General features: G+C 44.8%; 1 protein-coding gene across 1 annotated transcript in view; it reads right to left on the bottom strand.

Annotated features, from left to right (window-relative positions):
• Nucleotides 1-19,081, bottom strand: part of TRERF1 (transcriptional regulating factor 1) — a 126,225-nt gene extending 107,144 nt beyond the window's left edge. The window contains exon 1 of the mRNA XM_054169183.1: nucleotides 19,035-19,081. The gene's annotated coding sequence lies outside the window, so the exon portion shown is untranslated. The remainder of the gene's footprint in view (nucleotides 1-19,034) is intronic.
• Nucleotides 19,082-19,757: the final 676 nt, after the last annotated feature.

The raw sequence follows: 19,757 nt of genomic DNA, 5'->3' as shown, positions 1-19,757 counted from the left end.
AAAGGCTTTTTTTCCCACCTCCCACACAAAGAAAAGGGTACATGGTCATGTCCAAATCACTGTGATGAGAAAAACAGGCTAGGTGGAACAGGCCATTTCTTTAGGAGCTGCTCTATGCCCTGAGCTCCACAAAGACTATGCAGTGAAATCAAAGTGTCTGACTGGACTCATCCTGCAGTGCTGGCAAAAGACAGCACTCTTTACAAAGAAATTTTAGAAGCTGAAGTCATCAGCAGCTACCCCTTTGACAAACTTGAGCAGTTTCCTTTTGGGGACAACTCAGAGGTAAGTCAGGGCTGTTCAGCAATAATCCAACAGATTTAACTCATTACACAAAGTATGTGCCAGCTGTCATTAAGGCCAGCACCAAACTGGTGACTGTTCAACAACAAAACCACGTTTTACTGCTACCTGCAAATGGTCAACATTGTGGGCAATGAGCCCATACCAAGTTTTCCTCCAGAGGCCACTCTGTCCCAGTACCGCATCAGCTTTTCAATATGACCACACCTCACAGATAGTGAGGGTTTGGGCCTCAGGAGCTGCTGAGACACTCTACAGCCTACATCTTGACCACATGTCCCATCAGCAAGAGTAGAGACATTATCAGTGCAGGCACAGGAGGAAAAGGAGGAGAGAGCAACCCAGGATCCAGCCCTGACTGTTGAGAGATGCAGAGGTGAGCAAAGGAGTAATTCTATTAAGAGAGGACCCAGTTGCAGTACACCCTGAGAGCAGCAGCACACCACAGGATGCCCACACAGGGCCCAGCAGTCCTGCCCTAGTAGAAATACTTAATAAAAATCCACTTTGTCCCACTCTTCCACATCACTCACCCAGAGCAACAAAATCACAGAGACTCCTGGTGAAACTGAATGGGAGACTGCAGAAAAGCCTCCTGCTACACCAAGAACATGTTCACTGCCAAGGAGAGGGGGAAATAGAAACCAGTGGTTGAAGCACAGGGCATTAAAATCTTGGTGGACAGCTGCTCTGCCAACAGAGCCATAATCAGAGATTAACTTCCACAACAGCTCTGAGAGCTACAGCATAACCAGAGGAGAAAAGAAGACCCTCATTTCTCTTCAGGGGCATCACCCTTTCTAAACAGCCTCAGACAACATCCACACCACTGCAGCACCCTAACCTAACAAATTACTTTCAAAGGACCCCATCTAACACTTCAGGCTGCATTACCACCCCTCATTTGCCTCTTCCTCCTCCCCCCCACCGCCATCAACCTCCCTGCCATACCCTGAGGTATTTTGCACAGATCTGGGCACAGGAACATCACCCAGCACCAAAACGCCAGACAGCCAACACTTGTTACTCAACCAAAGCAAACCCAGGAGGAAGGAAAAGGAGGAACCCTGGGAGGAGGGGCACCAGGCAGAAGCTGAACTGGGAATCCAACCTCAGCTGGAAGCAACCACAATTTGGCCAAACCCAACTGACCCCTCTACAACCCCAGTTTCTGGTGGGCTGATTCCTGACTGTAAGGGCTTCACAGGACACTCCATTTTCCTGAATGATTCCCCTTCTTCTTTATCCTCATTAACACCACCAGATTATTTTCTCAAAAGCAGGGAAGCCAACTAGCATTTCTGCTCAGAGCTGTATAACACAACTAAAGTCTTTCCTTTTCACACTCAGAAGCACCTTATGGAACAGATTTTAGTAGTCTTTGCTTAGAAACATATCTGGTTTTTCCATGCTTTAATGGTCTCCCTTTAACATCCTCACTTTCCAAGCACTGCCATGAATCTTCCACAGATTTCTAACCACACAATAATCACACAGGTGAGATCCCTTTCTCTGAAACTTCAGATTTTAATGGTCAATGAAAGGACCAAGTGAATAGAATAGAATAGAATAGAATAGAATAGAATAGAATAGAATAGACCAAGTTGGAAAAGACCTTTGAGATCATTGAGTCCAACCCATCATCCAGCTTTTCTTTTTTTTAAGCTTGCTGGGATCCTTACTTTACTCCAACTTCATGCAGCCAGGAAAAGATGAAAATGTATGCAAGAAACAACAGCAAGAAATAAGCTAGAACTAGGCTGTGTTTTAGTGAGAAAAAAGTGATGGATGAATAATGCAGGAATGATGGATTGAGTTATTGAGTTGTATGCACAGATATGACTGTGTGACAGGGTGCATATTTATACCACACACAAATGTTTGATGAGTTGGAGCTTCTCTTTTGCCTTCTGTCATGTTCATTTATGTAGCCTGCTCCCACAGTTCCTACCAAGAGCTGTGCTCTCCAACAGTCTGCACTGTCTCCTGGATATAGGAAAGCCTGGTTTTGGACCAAATAAGAGCTAATAATTTAAATACATCTATTTTTTGGAGAGGGGAAGGAGGGGGCATTTTTGGAAGTAAAGGAATAAAAGGCATTTCCACTAGAAACTAGTTTTGTCATCCCAGGAAAAAAAGATTGTACAACACAAAAACATACAAAAAGTCAACAATTTCAAGGGCCATCTTCTTCAGCTAGTAAAACAAGTCAGAAAGCTGCTGGCTGGAGGTGAAACTTATACTTCAGACACACCGCTTCTGATGTTTGGGAGGTTTAATACAGATACTACCTCATAAACTCTTCAACATTACATTTATGAGCAGGGGGACACATTTATTTCTTTGGATAGAAAACATGGAGTAGATGACCAACACATCACTAATGAAAACTACTGTGTCATAAAATAACCCACAGCCACTTGAATTTATAAGCTCCTCTAACAAAGCAGCACGTGCCAAGCCAGGCAATCCTGATGAATTGCATTACAAGCCTATAGATGTCTTAGAAATAATTAATTTGCCCAGAGCTGCATCTGCACAGAGACATACATACACTTAGACTTCTGAAGGCAAATAAATTCTGACTCCTTACATCCACATATTTTTACTTGAGCATAAACCTGTAACGTTATTAAACTGTAATAAAGCTCTAACATGGATGCTAAACTGGTGTTTGAGGGCAGCATCAGACATTCTAAATACATACACAAGCTGAGTTCTAGTGCACTATATAAAGGCAAGCTTCAACTAGAAAGCTTCACTGTGATTTGTGGTACTTTCAAAGCACTCTTGTAACAATTTCAATAGTTTAAAATACTGGAGCTTAGTCCCAAAGAGATGCAGTCAGTGCTGAACTGCCATTTTAATGGAATTTTTGCACCCTCTCTCTATGCTCTACTTTAAAAATAAACCTCTAGACTTTTTATTGATTTTTTTTTAACATGATAGATTGAGCCTCTCTGGCAGAGAGGGCCAAAGAATAGTACATGAAAAATCACAGGTTCACAGTTTGTGAAAGGGACAACAATAACAAAACCCCCAAGGGAAAACAATTGCAGGATTGCAATATATGCCTGTGTTCATTTGCTTTACAGATCTGCACTCTCTGTGTGTATATCTGTATCTGCACACACATACAGAGATTCTCAAGACCTCCCTATTAAATTTACTGTCAGATACAGTTAAGAGAAGAGAATATACAGTTATACCATGTGCTGTACATATTTTTCAGTTACTAAATATAAATTTGACTTCAGTGTCTGACTTAGTAGCACTTGTTCTGAAGCAGTGTAAGACATGCTGTCAAAATTATCTCCGAAAGTTTGGTAGTAGTTCAAGGTCTAGGTTCTGGAGATGCAGAAGTTCAAACAATCAAGAAAGAGATTTTTTTTATGGTATATACAGCAAGTGCTAGCATAAGTTAATCCAGCTGACAAGTCTTACAGGGACCCGTGCCAGACAGCCCTTCAGGATACTGTCCCACGGACACAAATTCTGTAACCAGCTCTCCCCGTGTAAACATCACCAAGTGCATTTGTGGTCAAGCTGTGAGATCACTACTCTTGCATCCCAGCTCAGAAACGTACTACAGAAGCACAATGGCAGAATAAGAACGTACTACCCATATGCACGGATGCAAGCGTAACGGCTCCATAACCCCCTGATAGGAAAGAGACACCGTTACTTTTCTGACGTAGAGAGGCACCCACTCGGGTCACACAATCCAATTTTCACTTACTAACATTCTGCAAGGTATTGGCAGAACAGTTGATAGCACAGGTTACTTCATTACATGCAGACGAACACAAAGGACAACAACAACAAAAATCAACAGAATGCTGGCAGCAAAACTAAGCACTGTAAGTACAGTTATGGATGTTCAGTTGTCTTTTGCCTTTATCCTCTTCGGTTTGTCTCTCCTTTTTGGAATGTATTTTCTTAAATCTATGTTGTTCACTACATGTATTATGACTTGAACACATGACAGTGCATTATCCTTTCAGTTCTTTGCAGGATCTTGCAAACTCCCATGTGCTTAATTTTAGAAACAAGGACAACAACAAAAATTCCCCAACCCAACAGCGTCTGCCATTTCCATATGTGCTCTGTATTTCACTAGCCCTTTAACAGAAAGGGGAAAAAAAAACCACAAGCATATGAACAGGAAAAAAAACCAACAAAATCAACAAGCCAACAAACTGGCCACAGGAAGACTGCTGGACACCATGCCTTCCGTGACACTTTGAAATGCAAAAATGCTTCCGAAGCGCTGCTGTCCCAGGGATCTCTTACGCTCGGCTCTAAGCTCCCCAACAGATACACAGCAGGAACAGCAACTCCCCACTCTGTGGGGATGTGAAGATGATGTGACAGCAGTATTAGGAATACTGTGGGATTCTAACCATGCAATGCCCCAAAATTATTTTCAGTGGACACAGCTGCATCAGGAACAGTGTGGCCAGCAGGAGCAGGGAGGTCATTCTCCCCCTGTAGACTGCACTGGTTAGGCCGCACCTCGAGTCCTATGTCCAGTTCTGGGCCCCTCAGTTTAGGAAGGAGGTTGACTTGGTGGAGCGTGTCCAGAGAAGGGCAACAAAGTTGGGGAGGGGCTTGGAACACAGCCCTATGAGGAGAGACTGAGGGAGCTGGGGTTGCTTAGCCTGGAGAAGACTCAGGGGTGACCTTATTGCTCTCTACAACTACCTGAAGGGAGGTGTAGACAGGCAGAGGTTGGTCTCTTCTCCCAGGCAACCAGCACCAGAACAAGAGGACACAGTCTCAAGCTGTGCCAGGGGAGGTTTAGGCTGGAGGTTAGGAAGAAGTTCTTCACAGAGAGAGTGATTGCCCATTGGAATGGGCTGCCTGAGGAGGTGGTGGTGTCACCATCATTGGAGGTGCTCAGGAGGAGACTTGATGGGTGCTTGGTTGCATGGTTTAGTTGCTTAGGTGGTGTTGGATGACAGGTTGGACGCGATGATCTTGAAGGTCTCTTCCAACCTGGTTTATTCATTTCTATTTCTATTTCTATTTCTATTTCTACTTCTACTTCTATTTCTATTTCTATTGTTTCAAGTCCAGAGTCTCCCCACATCTTCCTCTCAGCAGCTATTCTTGAAATGATGGAAGAGTCAACGTTAGCAGTAACTATCACAGTAGTAACCCACGGGCACCTAATACGCTCGTATGCAATGGAACAGCAACCAGTAATACAAATGGAACATCTCAGAACGCTCAACAGGCAACAAGGAAAGGTGGGGTCAAAGAGTGGGAGAAATCAAACTAGGTATTTCATGTCACATCTCCCACCAGCCTACACCACCAAGCAGAGGTGCAGTGCATGTGCAATACAGGCTCTGTGAGCTGGTGTGCACATCAGAAAGGATGGTGCTTTTTCCTTGATTCAGCCAAACCACATACACAAACCCAAAATCACATCCAGTGACTCCTCACAGCTCACACCTCTGCAGTTGAACTGTGGAGCTGAAGGACCAGCACTGCTACCAACCATGCTATTGCCCTGCTATGACTACAACCTTCAGAAGCCAACACTTTCAACTTGGTCTTTTTTCCTGGCATTAAGCTCATGCAATTCTTTATTCCTATTAAGAGTCTGATTTTTAAATACCGCTTTGCCTTGGCTCACAGGCACCTGCTACTGACAATTATCAGAGAACATATGTAAGAAAAAAGAATAACATATGGCTACACAAATAACTACAGCGATGAAGTGCTCCTCACAAGCTCTTAAAGGGACAAGTAATTTCATCAGTGTTCCAACAGGCCGCCTCCCCAGAGTGCAAGGACTTACTGCTCAAACACACACAAATGGGGTAACACCAACTGGAGTCCTCCCAGGGTGTCCCTCAGAACTTTTCTCTCTATTGCCTTCTCCTCAACAGCTACAAGAGGAGCCATAACAAGTACCCCAACAAAGTCTCTGAAGGGATATCCATTGCTTTCTCATGTCGAGAGTGATCCGAAGGTCTTCACACAAGCCTTCCTACTGAAGGCAGACAGAAGCTTCCTTGACTTCCTTCTGGGGCAGAGGCATGAGGAGAAGGGAAATCTCTCCAATGTCCACTGTGGTGATAGGTGAGTTTGGTTTGCTGTCTGTTTTAAGTAGTTTGAATCTGTCCCTTCTCCACTGCCTCAGACCCCCCCAGAATAGTTAAGATAAATAAAATCATTCTGCATATAGAACATTATGGCTGGAGCCAGGGTGATTGTTACCTTTTCACTTTGTCTCTGTGCACATTTAGTACCATCACAGTATGAAGTCTGCTACATTCAAATGCATAAATTCGACATATTTTCCCCTTTTCTCTTCTTAATGTATTTATTTTTCCTCTGGGAAGTGACTTACTTTACAAACTGCTTTAGGATTTAAAAAAGGCAGCAATCAACTTTTTGAAACGTCAACTTTAATTTTCATTCTGTTTCCCTCTTCCCAGCTCCTCAGGCTCTCACAGAAAACCTCTATGGCTCCATTTCACACTTTGCCATAGCTGCAGCCCCAGTATCAATCCCAGAAGGGCAGCCCCAGAACCTTGGTGTTTCTAGCAGAGATAGGGCATTCTCCGAGCCCTTGTAAGGGAGCTCAGCTGTGCATATGGGGCATGCAGGAACAAATTAAGAGTTTTATTTCACAAACCTAATCAGTCTCACAAGGGCAGGCAGTTTTAACCTTCAAGAGACTGAGAGGACAGACCCGTGTGACAATAGGCTGCAGCGAACTCCAAACCTGATCGCTAGATCTGCCAAAAAGCAACGCACCGTACCTTGCTTGCTTGTGCTGCACCTGCCATCCAGGCAGCAACATGGTGTTAGGAGGTCACCCAGTCCTGCTCATGTGCACAGCAATCAAGTTACATTCCCATCAGTTTCAAGAGGCTCTGGATCAGGTCTTTATTTCTCTTCATCATACAAAATTCAGAGCATTTACGGTGGAGTTATCAATGTGCCACAGTCAGCAAGGAAAGACTCAGAGCACAGAGCTCATAGCGAGTTAATAGCCCTACAGGGAAGATAAAACCCTCTGAATTCACCATGGCTGAAATAAGCTGTGATGTCATTTCCACATAAAGGCTACTCAAAAAAAAAAAGTTTTCTCAGATCCAAGATACTGAGATATGCAAACTGCTTGGCCTCCATTTCAAGTAAACTGTGTGAGAGAGCCCCAAACCTTAATAATGCTTTCAGCTTTCATTCGTGCTCTTCAGAAGGCTCAAAGCCTATGACAGGATCAGATCGCTGGGAGAGCAGCGAGCCAAACCACTTGTAGGGGCACGCAGCCTCAACCCCATCCCACCCACCAGTGCCAGGAGAGCCTGGTTCTCACTCTTCAACAAGATGTCTGGGTTTGGTTTTGTTGTTGTTGTTGTTTTTATTGTTTATTTTGAAGGAAGAAATGTTAAAGAAACTATCAAAAACAATAATCATCTCGCTGTGACAACTCTGCAGGATTTTTGGGGTGATTATGGCTGAAATTAACAGTTCCCTAAGGGCAGATTAAACAAACCCAGCAAAACGGGCGAAGGTCAGAGAAAACAGGCATCTAAGAATTATCAAAGGTGTTCAGATCTATCAACAGGAAAATAAACTTCAGCTAAGAGAGTAGAAACCACTGGGAGAAAAGTCTGAAAGCACAAAAAAAAACCCCAACAGAACAAAAAAAAAAAACAAACCAACAACCAAACAGAAAAAAACCAAACCAAAAACCCCCCCAACAAACAAACTTACTGACTGGGGGTGACTCAGAGAATTTTACTGTAGAATTTTACTGTTTTCACCAAATATTATTCCCCAAAAACCAGTATTTTTTTTTTAAACCCAACACTCCTTTCCCCCCCATATTAAATCCCGAACACAAACTTGGCTTTAAGTGTTATGCATGCCTATTATGCCAGCAAATGCTTTCAGAACTTGAGAACATCTATGAGAAAATTCAACCTGGAGGGTAATTTTCCTTCAGTTTCTGCTTGGCACATGAAAACAGTGTTTTCAACAGATGAATATCCTTCCCTGTAATTGTTGTGCTGTTACCATTATGTAAATCAGTGTTTTACACAAATGCAGATTGAAACCTACACAATATAAAAAAAAATATATATATATATATAAAAAATAAAACCAAACCAACCTGCACAGGACAGGGCAGAACAACATGTGAGCACAGGTTTCTAAACAACAGGAAAAAAAAAAGCTGTTGCATAATTTATTCACTTTCCTGCCGGTTTCATAGATGAAGATAGCAGCATCGTGAGACAATGGGAAGATTCCTTTTGCTTTTAGCTCAGTAATTTACAAGTCTTCAGGTTTTATCAGGTCTTATGGCTGTTATTCAATGTGAAAGCAGCATGGAAATGATGTTTACCTGCATTCCCAGTCTACAAAGCTCACTAACTGCAGCTTGACAGAGGCACATGCCCACCAAGCACCATAAAGAAAGATTTACAGTAAGTGGTGACTAATCTTTACAGCATATACTGTATGAGTATCACTGAGTCAGCTTGAAAGTTTGCTCGCTGACTTGAACGCTGCTTCTTCCATTCTCCTCCCTCTCTGATCTGCAGGCAGATCTGAAATCTGCCTTCCCCTCATTCAAAGAGAGATTCTTATTGCCTTAATAGGCAATAGGTGCAGGTACAAAAACTTACTGCTATTGTACAGGATTGACCTAAAAAACTATGGGCTTGTCTACACAGCAGTACAAAACCAAATTAATTAAAAAAAAAGAAAATAGACAAACAACAACAACAACAACAAAGCCATCAAACCCAAAGCCACACAACACCACACAGCCAAACAAAACCCTCCCACATTTTAACGTTTTTGTTCAGCAAGAATCTTCTGCGTATGTGAGGAAGGAGCACCGCAGGAAGAGAGTCTCAAGGAGGCATACACCGATCCTACCACTGGAAAAAATGCCCAGATACAACATTTGGCAATCTGATTGCACAAAGACTGAGAGAAACACCCCGTTTCACTGATCTGGTTTACTGCTAACAAAAGCTGTAGCAGAACAACACAGCCACATACTATAGATAGCTGGAAGGGCCACGTATGACTTGGCATTTGCTGAAGACTAAATTAAGTTGTCCCACCCTTTTGTCTCTCCTTTTTCATTTCTTGCAATTTACATAATTAGCAGCACAGATTTTGCAGAAATAACCTGAAAGTAAGAGTTCTATGTGAAAACTAAAAAAACTTGTTTATTCTAAGGATAGCACAGTGCTTAAATATAAGGATTTTCTTTACATAATTGAAGCCTATTATCCACTTTGCAATTACGGTTCCTCAACGAGAGGTCTACAATTATTACAAAGTCAAATAATTGCAGCAGAAAGCTGCACTCACACACAGACCCAACCTTGCAGCTTCTTGCAAACAGCCACATAGGCAGCTCAGCTGAGCACCATACAAGCAGGCATTGCTACAGATGACTAAAAAATCGAAAAACCTGGCCTAATACAGAGCATGCTTAATCCAACAGAAGCCCTTCCATCAACCGGCTTTATGTAGTAATCTATGTGCCACTACCACAACGTCTGTTCTGCAACTTTATTGGTTTTGGACCACTGCCTACTGGCTGAGAGCTCGTCTTTAAAACCAGATGAGCCCATGTTATTTTAATGAACCCCTACTTTAACTAACGATCAAGTAGTTAGCCGAGGGATCGCGTGCTGACAGACCTCCAGCATGAAAGTATCGCTCCTTTCATAAATCATCACCACGCTGGGGCATGGGTCTCTAGCCTTCATAGATCTGCATTTAACATCCAGACTAAAAGTTCTGCTGAAAGTTGGAAACTGTTGAAACAAGGGTCTGCGAGGACCTTGTTTTATCATCCCCTTACATATTAAGCAGTACCTTAGTATGCAAGCGGCCACATTTGGCTTAACTTACTCTTTTTTCATTAACAAAACAGCACATAACCCAGTGTCTTTTTTCTGTGCACCTCCCTTTTCAGGCATATTATGTCTTCAAATCTAAAGCTGTCTTTAACTTCAAAGACCAGTGTTTTACTACAAGCAAAACGAAGGGTAAAACTCATCCTCTGCAATGCATCTTTGGTTTTCAAGCATATAAATGGTGAAGGCTTTTTTCCTTTCACCTGCAAGGCATATTCTCCTATTCATGCTTTTTGATTATAACAGCAGCAACTTTTACAAAGTATTAAAGTTCATTATGAACCAGCTTTTTCAACATTTCATAGTTCTAAAAAAGCCTTTTTTTTTTCCCCTCACTTCATAGAAATTTTGCTTTTCGTTTTCTACTTTTGCCAAACACATGCAGGCAGCAGCTGCAGGTACCAACTGACTGAACTCTGACAGCATTAAAACAAGCTTATCTGAAAGAAATTGTTAAGGGGGGAGGGGGAAGGGGGGGAAAAAAGAGAGAGAGAGGGAGAATTCCTGTTCACCACAACCATGGAGCCTCTTCCCGTCTTGCAAATACACAACATCAATGGGACAAGCTGCCTGCCTGCACTCCTGCAAACATTTCTTAAGAGGAATTGTTGCCACCTTTCAATGGAGATACTCAGAAATACAGGTTTAACATAGTTATGAATATGAATTGCAGTCTTCCAGACATAAATTGTCTTCTAATTTCAGAAACCTCCCCCCGCTCACCCAGCTCTGTACCTGACGCTTTGCCATGCAGGGTATTGAACCACACTTGGATGGCTCGCAGGGCATTCCTGTGGAGGAGGACTGAAACATAGTTAAGTGCTTCACTGCCCACGTACACAGACACCCTCTACCAAAGTAGATACCTGGTTCTCACAATCTGCCTTATCTTGGTGAGATCAGGATGGTGAAAGAGAGTGGCAAGAATTTCATTTCTGATGCTCAAATACCTACAGAAAAGACTGCATCCTGCCCTGCTTGGCATGCTACTGCTCGCAGCGATTGTGTTGCCAAAGAAAGTTAGAACTTCAAACAGCTTTACTCAATCCTTTTATATAAAAAAGTATCCTGATTCAGCATCTCACCACTAAAGCACATCAGTCTCTGAGATGGTTTTCTGCCCTATTTTTGCCAGGAACTCATTAGAGTATCACTGCAAGTACTTATTATCATTGCTGTGATGCTGAATTCATGTTTTTACACTGATCAATAAAAACTAAATCCACACACTACACACCCAGCCCACACATGAAGAAAATTAATTTAACAATAAGATCAAAGTTGTCTGCCTTCTGCTGCCATAAAATCACAACCAGCCTGTCGGATTTTGCGAGTTACCTTTGAAGAAATATTGGAAACGAACAAAAATAATTCTGGGAAGCACATACTGAAATTGCAGATACAAAACAGAGATAGGAGGGCACATGCAAATAACCACGTGGGAGACCTTTGCTTGAATTGGAATTGCATGGCAGACCATAGAGACAGTTCGAGTATCAGTGTCCCTGCAAAGCTGCACCATTTGATGTAGCTTAACCATTTCTTTTGATTTGTCAAAATACACAGGGGTTTCTTTGAAGTGCTGAATATAAGTTCTTGAAAAGTAACCAAAAAAAAAAAGGCAAGCCATCTGAACTGCTGCTGCCCACTTCCCCCCATGATATCAGGGGCAAAAGCAGCAACAAAATGTTGTGCTCAATGCTGAGCTAACATGATGTACGCTTGCACCTCAAGTCACAGAGCCTCCTCCTGGGCTCAGCCGACGCAGCTTTGGTAGCAGCCACAGAGCTCATGGCTACCTGAAACCCCACTGAGACCTAGGAGTCATTGAAAAGGTGATGCTTTCAGCCTCTAGAGAGAGTGCAACATGTAGCTTTCTCCCTGCTTGAAGTCGCGTAGCCGACTCAAGCATCACCACCTGTCTGCAAGGTAAGGCAAGCTTTGATGATTGGGACAAAACAAATCAGAGTCAGAATAAAAAAACAAAAGGAACTGGAAGGTTATTTCAGAACTCTGAGTCACTTTCCTAAATTTTTTAGGGCTTGACAGCCTACATTCTGGGGAGAAAAAAGGCTCAGTTCAGTTATTTAGGATCTTTAAGTATTCATACTTGTGACAGAAGTGAACCATTTAGAGATGGGTCAGCACTCATTTTCTTACTTGATGCAATGCTATTGTTGCTATCTATGCAGATCTTACAATCATTATAAAATCAATTAAGTAACAGATTTTTCCCATGAAATAATAACATCACTATTTACTAGCTAAGCCCTTTTTTTTCTGGTACAAACATGATCATCCACCAGGACATCTCCACCAGTAGAGACAAAGTGCAGGTGGTGCAAGTCCAGCAGGCCAGCACAGCCAGCAGCAGTCCTATTCTAACACCCAACAGCTACAGGCTCTTGCCAAAGAAGCCTCACTTCATTTAACTGCTCCTTCCTCACGCACTGCTAGACTGTCAAAATCAGTAAATGATTTTTAGTTTCTGATCAAAACTAGCATTGATGGTATCTTATGCCTCCAAACCTTCATAGGTTCATAATGCAGTATTTCCTAATCCTCAGAATTTAAAAACTGTATTCAAAATTAGACTGTGTTTCCTCTTTGATGAAAAAATGTTATGCTATGTGAATAACATACTTCAGATTTCCTGCTCACCAATAAATTATACTCAATTCTCTATGCAGAGCAGAAGGCTATTTCAATTTATGCAAAGATCTAAGATCATTCATTCCAGTAGGAGCCACCTAAAATCAGATTCTCCTGAGAGTGCCCGTCACAGTATCACAGTATCACCAAGGTTGGAAGAGACCTCAAAGATCATCAGGTCCAACCTGGCACCCAACACCTCATGACTAGACCATGGCACCAAGAGCCACGTCCATACGTGTTTCTACCACAGGACATCAGGGCTCACCCTCTTGAGCGGTCCAAAACTAGTCAGTATTTACCAGGATTGTAGTGTGTGTCCTGGTAAGAAAACTGAAGTTGTTACAATTTAGGTCAAGTTTAAAAATTAAAACCAAAGAGACAAATAATTAAACAACCCTCTTACTAATACAGATGTAACTGGCATAACCCTCCAAGTGTAAACAGAGATCCTTCCAGGAAAAGGCATTTCTAGTTCTGATCTGGCACATGAAACATGACAGTACTGGGAAAAACGCTTTTATGCTAGCACAACTGGAAGTTCAGATGGCACTCTTGCCCACACAGAAGTGTTGCAAAACCCCTCAGTCCCCTAATATGCACTATTTTACCAGCAGAATTTTTAGTTGAAAGGGCAGAATCTATTTAAGGCCGTTTCTAAACACATCAGCATTCACTATTTCTGTTTCTTTTAAATATAAAAACTAGAACACAGACTTCCCTCCCATTCTCCCCCACACCCCTCCCAAACACACATACACTAAAAATATATAAATAAAGGAAATGAAACTTCCCCATCAATGAAAATGGGGCCAGGGGGTGGGGAGGCCGGGAGGGGGGTGGAAAACAAAGACAATAATGGGTCCGTACAGCATCTTTTACGGCCAACTAAGAGTTAAATAACTTTTGGGTTGGTTTGTTGTTGTTATTTGCTGTGCTGTGGTTTTTTCTATATAGACTGAGAACTTCAGCCACTATCAAATTTAAACTTAATAGTCACTTGCTCACAGGGTTGGGTCATTTGTTGTTTTTTTCCCCATAGTCCTATGCTGAAGTCATTTAGGATTTGATATTCACTTAAAGTATCCAATACAAATTCTGCACCTCAGACAGTCCCTCAAGAGCTCTGGCAAGCTCTGTTCGAGCCAGCATGAACAAAATCCTCTCACTACCAGGGACCTTCTTTTAAAAGAGCTGCTAATAACTTAAACTCATGCTTGTTTTTCTGGAGCAATCTTTCCCTATTCTGTACTTCTGCAGTCTTAAAACTCCAGGGTTAGCTGGAGGTTTCAGCACCTCAGTGAGATCTTCTTCATTACCAAGCATGAGATTTTGTTATAAGTGAAAAAGAACAAACCAAATACCAAAACCAAAGCAAAACCCAACCGTCTACAGCAGTCTTCATCTGCTGTAGATGCAATGAAGCCTAAACATTAAAGAAAAAACCCACCAAAACCAAAAACCAAAATACAAAACAAAACCTTGCAGCCCTGCATTTCAAGGACATATCACAATGCAGGCTCTATCAAAAATCCTACCATGAGCAGTTAGTTGATGAAGGGAGGAAGGGGAAATACAGAAACCATTTTCTTGCTGAACTTAAAAGGCAGAAAACTTGTGATAAGGCCCAGGATGGCTGCTTTAGAAAGGTCGGATTTGTGGGGTAGGGAAACTCAGCACTTGTGGCCATGTGCCTGGAAATAAAGTGACCTACAGCAGCCCAGGGAAGCAGCGGATGGCAACCTGAAGATCAGTGATTTGTGTGAAACTCCAACAAAATGTGGACTGTAAATTGGAGAGAGACAAAACACATCTAAAATGTTTCTTTAAAAAAAAAAAACTTAAAATCCATCTACATTTTGAGTCTGCAACATATCAGGATTTTGGGTCTTTCCAGAGCAAATCATCACTCAACTATGAAAACTTAGGTGGGCTGTTTGTGTGAGACGCATTACTCTTTGTTAGAGTAAGCTGAAACCACAAGACTCACTTCATGCAGACCTCAACATATACCCATTGCTACACAGCTCCTCCAAACCCCTGCAACATCTCCACTCTACTACAGGGAGTTTAAACTGTTACAGGGCAGTAGGGCATTCCCCAAACCATTATCCTTTCAAGAAGAAAGTAACGTAAATTATGTATTTGCCTTCCAGTTTCTGCAGCAGCAGGTTGTAACCTGAGCACATTTTCCAGTTTTTCCCTTTTTTTCCTTTCAACTGCTGTTTCAAGCAGGGCCAGGTGAACCTGCACACTCAACCCCACGCAGCGACACGGCCAAGCAAGAAAGACAGAAAATAAACCACTGCCAAAAATACTCTTACTGCTGCCCACAGGAACCAATATCCAAGAACCAGCGCTGATTTGACTTGCTGATTGCCCATCTTACCCACTCTGTACTCCTGGCCATGCTGGATTGCACCCTACCTTGCAACAGCAAGGAGACAGTGGTGCAAGAGCCCATCCTCGGCATCTCCAGATCTAAGGGGGAAAAAAATCCCCCGAGATCTACGAGATAACTTAGCACATAAATGCATGCCTCTTAAAAGCACATTCAATGGATCTCTTAAATCTGTTTCAAGTGAAGAGTTAAAGAACAAGCTAAAACTGATAAAATTGTTGCTAGCATTTTTTAAAACCTAGCCTTGGAAGGAAGAGACGCCTGCCTTAAAATACATTTGAATGCACTATTTTTGTCTTTATCTTAGAAGGCCTGATTTCCCCTCACAGCCCCACAATTGATTACAATAATAGGTTTCCCAGAGCTGGACAAGTTAAGAAGATGCTTTAACATTTCATATGTGGCAAAACATGTGGAATTTGCTGCCTTCATTTTGTTGGGTTTTTTTTTTAGTTTCGTGGAATCATTTCAGTTGGAAAAGACCTTTAAGATAATTGAGTTCAACCATTGTCTCAGTGGAAGCTATGTGGCCTCAAAAAAAAGACAAGGGGAGGAAGCAAATTGTTTCCATATCAACAATTATTTTGTATCAGTCAAACACTGCTTGCTTTTCACAAAAACAAAACAACAAAAAGAAATCTGTATTTCTAGGGAAGCTGAAATGAAACTGCCTCACCTCATAAATTATTATGACACATCCTAAGGAGAGACAGTCCCTCCAGAACCAGAATCAAAGGGCCCTTCTTTAGCTTACTACTGCCCTATTACAGTACTGGGAAAGGAAGAGAAGAGCCTTCTCGAATACTTGCCAACCAAGTTCTTGAACAACATATTCTTGACTTGATTAGAACAAACAAAAGAATAAGATAAGATTAAAATATACACAGCAAGTATTATCTTGCTGCATTAGGAAACCTACAATACATTAGAGGGCTGCTCTTCTTGTATTTTTCTCACACTCCCTGTCAAGTTACAAGCACAATTTATGATGGCAAGCTTCACTAGTATCATTGGAAGAATTAAAATGGCCAGAAAAACAGCAGAGTTCTGAGTTTAAAACTCAGGAATTCCTTTTTCCTACCTAAGGCTAATTGAGTGCTACCCAAAACCATAACAAACCCAAAACCATGAGGACTTGCTTCAGTCTCCAATGCATACTGAAGTATTCTCAGAGGCAGCTCTTCAGCAGCAACATAAAGGTTGAAAAAATTAAATGGATAAGACATGGAGACTTTTTCAGTCTAGCCAAATACAATATGAGTCAGTTATTAGGTAGAGAGGTTGCTGTGGTTTATTTATGCTCATGTTGGCCTATGTGGGAGGCAGGATTCCTACCCACATACTCCCCCCCACCTCATTCCTCTCCCCAGTAGAGTAATGGCAATGGTAGGACATATGTTGATAGGAGCATGATAAGCTCTGGCTTATCATTCCACCCAGTGATTCTCTACTCTTCACTCAGGCCAACTTCCACAGTGAAGTCCATTACTTAAACAGCAGCTTTTTTTGGCTTTCCAAAATACACCGGTTTGACTACCACACCACCAATGCTGCTCAGTTCCCCACTGCAGTCTCCCAGCTCCTTATCAGTGGTAGTGGAATAGATCATGAATCCTTACTTGCATTTTTCCAAAGTATATGGTTAGAGATGAAAACACATTTTCTTCATAAGAAAAATCACCTCTCTACATTTTAAACAAATATTTGTTTTAAGCAAATTCACATAGCTGAACTTCCGTGCTACATATGCATGCAGGAAGCACTGGTGAAGCAGCACTTTTGCTGTTAAAACATGTGCCTTGCACAAGCCTTAGGAAAAAGGGTAATGTAACAACCAGGGCACATCACTCCCTGTCACTTCAGCAGGGAACAAAGTGAAATGGATTCTAACTAGATATGTTTTATTAAGGAAATGGAGCCATTCTGATCCAGTTGAACATCCCAGCAAGATCACCAAGTAGACTTGCGATCACAGCAAGCAGGTGCACGTACAGTACATAGGCACAGTTCACACATACACCAATGTTGTAAAGATGGGTTACTTCATCACAACACTGTACCTCAAACAAGGGCAGGGGGCAGGACCTCAGGGGCAGCCCTGTGGGCCAGTATTCCAAGTCAAGACAGGTACATGTGGCATGGTGGCCCTACTGAGCAGGCCGGCAGGCCAGGCCCAAGCTTGCAAGGCAACCGCTCCCCTTTTCCCACACTTACAGTAGAATTATAGCTGTCAAAGACATTAAAACTCACCCCCAGTGATTACCTACTTAAAACATTAATCACGCAGTTAAGCATTTGCAACATTTTTCATCAACAGAGGAGTTATGGGGCACCGTGTTTAGTTCACTGCTATCATAGTAGCCTGCAAAAATCTATGAACATCACCAGCAACTACCTGAATTGCAACCAGTGTGGATGCAGTGGGACAGCCAAGCACAGGTCAGACTTTACTGGACAAAAGTAGTGACCCCATTAAGTTCACACCTCAAGCAGTCATGCCTGGCTAGCGGACCAGCAGATGTGAAAGCCGCTCTAAAAAGTCAGCGGAAGGATGAGTAGGCGCTATCCATTTATTAATTGGTTAACTGACAATTAATTTTACTTGCAAATTACTGCTCTAGTATTTAAACATCTGGCTAAGAGTTTTTGATCGTGGCCCCCCACATTTTGACGGGCCAGAAAAATTACGCACTTCTGCGCCCCGGCAGCGCCCAGCGCGCCGCACGTTTCTCTCCCGCGGAAACGATGGGGAAATCCACATTTCTCCAGAATCGGGGCTCAGCCGGCGGGGCTATCGGCCGCAGGGAACGGCTCCAAAACCGAGTCCCGGACTGCCTTCTGGCTAACACCGACTGACACCGAGACCGCCCCGACCACGCCGCCGGCTAATGCGCCGTGGGGGGCGACCACGCGTGGGCCGGCAACTGGTGCCTGGGGCCGCGGCGCGGACCGCGGGACCGCCGCTCGGACAACTTCCGCGGCAAGCCCCGCCGTGCCGCCCTTCCCCGCCTCTCCTCTCCGGCGCGGCACAGCGCAGCGCCTGGGACCTGGCAGCAGCGCCGCGGTGGGGCGCCCAGGAACCGGTCCGCCGCGCCCCGCGCCCACCCCTCCCGCCCGGGCCGCGCAGGTACCGGGCAGTGCCCCGCTGCCGCGCCCGCCCCCAGCCCGCTTCCAAACCGCCCCCCCTTGCGTGCCCCCCCCCACATCCCCCCCGCGCCCAGCCGGCGGATAGAGGCGATTCGTGAGGAGGAGGAGGGAGCCGGCTGGGCCTCGCCTACTCGGCGCTGCAGAGTGAAAGTGAACTGCAAACTTTTTTTTTACCAACCCCCTCCCCCCCCGATTTTTTTTCTTTTTTCCCCCCTTTCATCGCAGCCCCAGCTCCTGCAAAAATGAAACTTGCGGAGCATTCGCCTACCTGGCGTGAAGTCTGCAACAAGTGCAGGCGCGGGAGCCGGGCGCAGGGAGCGGCGGAGCCAGGCGCGGGGCTTATGTCGGTGCGGGCAAGGAGGGAGCTATTGCGATATTAATTTATTAGAGAGCTGCCCGAGCTCGATCCTACTTCACTTACAGTACGGCGCTTATCCTGTAAACAAATATCGCTCCGCCAGAAAACATACTCCCCCCTCGCCCGGCCCCGGCCCCGCTACCAGGCACCCACCCCGGCGGCGGCACATGGAGCGGAGCGGGGCGGGGCGGGGCGCGGGCCGGGGGCCCGAGACACCCCCACCTGCCCCGCGCTGGGGGAGGCTCCGGGCACCGGCACTTACCTCCGGCACGGCCTCCCCCTCCCGCCGTGCTGCCTTTGCCGTGTCCGTGATGGGGAAAAAAAAAAAAAAAAAAAAAAGGAAAAAAAATAATAAAAAAAAAATCCGGTGTCAGCAAATCGCTGTCAAATTTTCTTGCAGAAGCGGGGGGGGGGAAGCAGAAGGGGGAGGAGGCTGCGGGAGGCGGCGGGATCCCTCCGCCGCGATGGGTCTGGCCCTGGGTAGCGAAGCAGGAAGTAAGGTGTCGGCGGCGCCGCGGCAGCCCGGCCCCGCGGCGGGGCGAGGGGCGCCCGCCGCCCCCAGGGGCCCGCCGCTGGCCGTGAGCCGCCGCCGTCTCCCGCCTCCCGATCGGCTGCGCCGCGTTCTCGCCGGCAGCCCCTCCTCTAAGGGCGGCCAGCGTAGCGCAGGTGCCGGGGCCACAGGCAGCGACCTGTCAACGGCTCCGGCCGCGGCCGTGGCCGCGGGTCGGCGGGAGGAGGGCAAGTGGGTGCCGCGGGATCCCGTCGCTGCCGTCGCTGCATGCCGCAGGGCGGTGGGGCCGGGGCCGGCTCCCGCCCGGGCGGCGGCACCGGCGGGTGGCAGCGGCGCCGCGGGCCGACACCGCGCCAGCCCTGAGGCTGGGCGGGGGGGTCCCGCCGCCGAGGGGCTGGGGAGAGGGCTATGAGGGGGTGTGTCCACTCGGCGCCGAGGACCTGGGGTGAAAGGGGGGTGTCATAAGGAGCCGGA

The sequence above is a fragment of the Dryobates pubescens genome, chromosome 2, assembly GCF_014839835.1.
Source record: "Dryobates pubescens isolate bDryPub1 chromosome 2, bDryPub1.pri, whole genome shotgun sequence".
Classification (NCBI taxonomy): domain Eukaryota; kingdom Metazoa; phylum Chordata; class Aves; order Piciformes; family Picidae; genus Dryobates; species Dryobates pubescens.
Note: the sequence above shows the minus strand (reverse complement) of the source record. Positions and strands in the feature narration are given on the sequence as shown.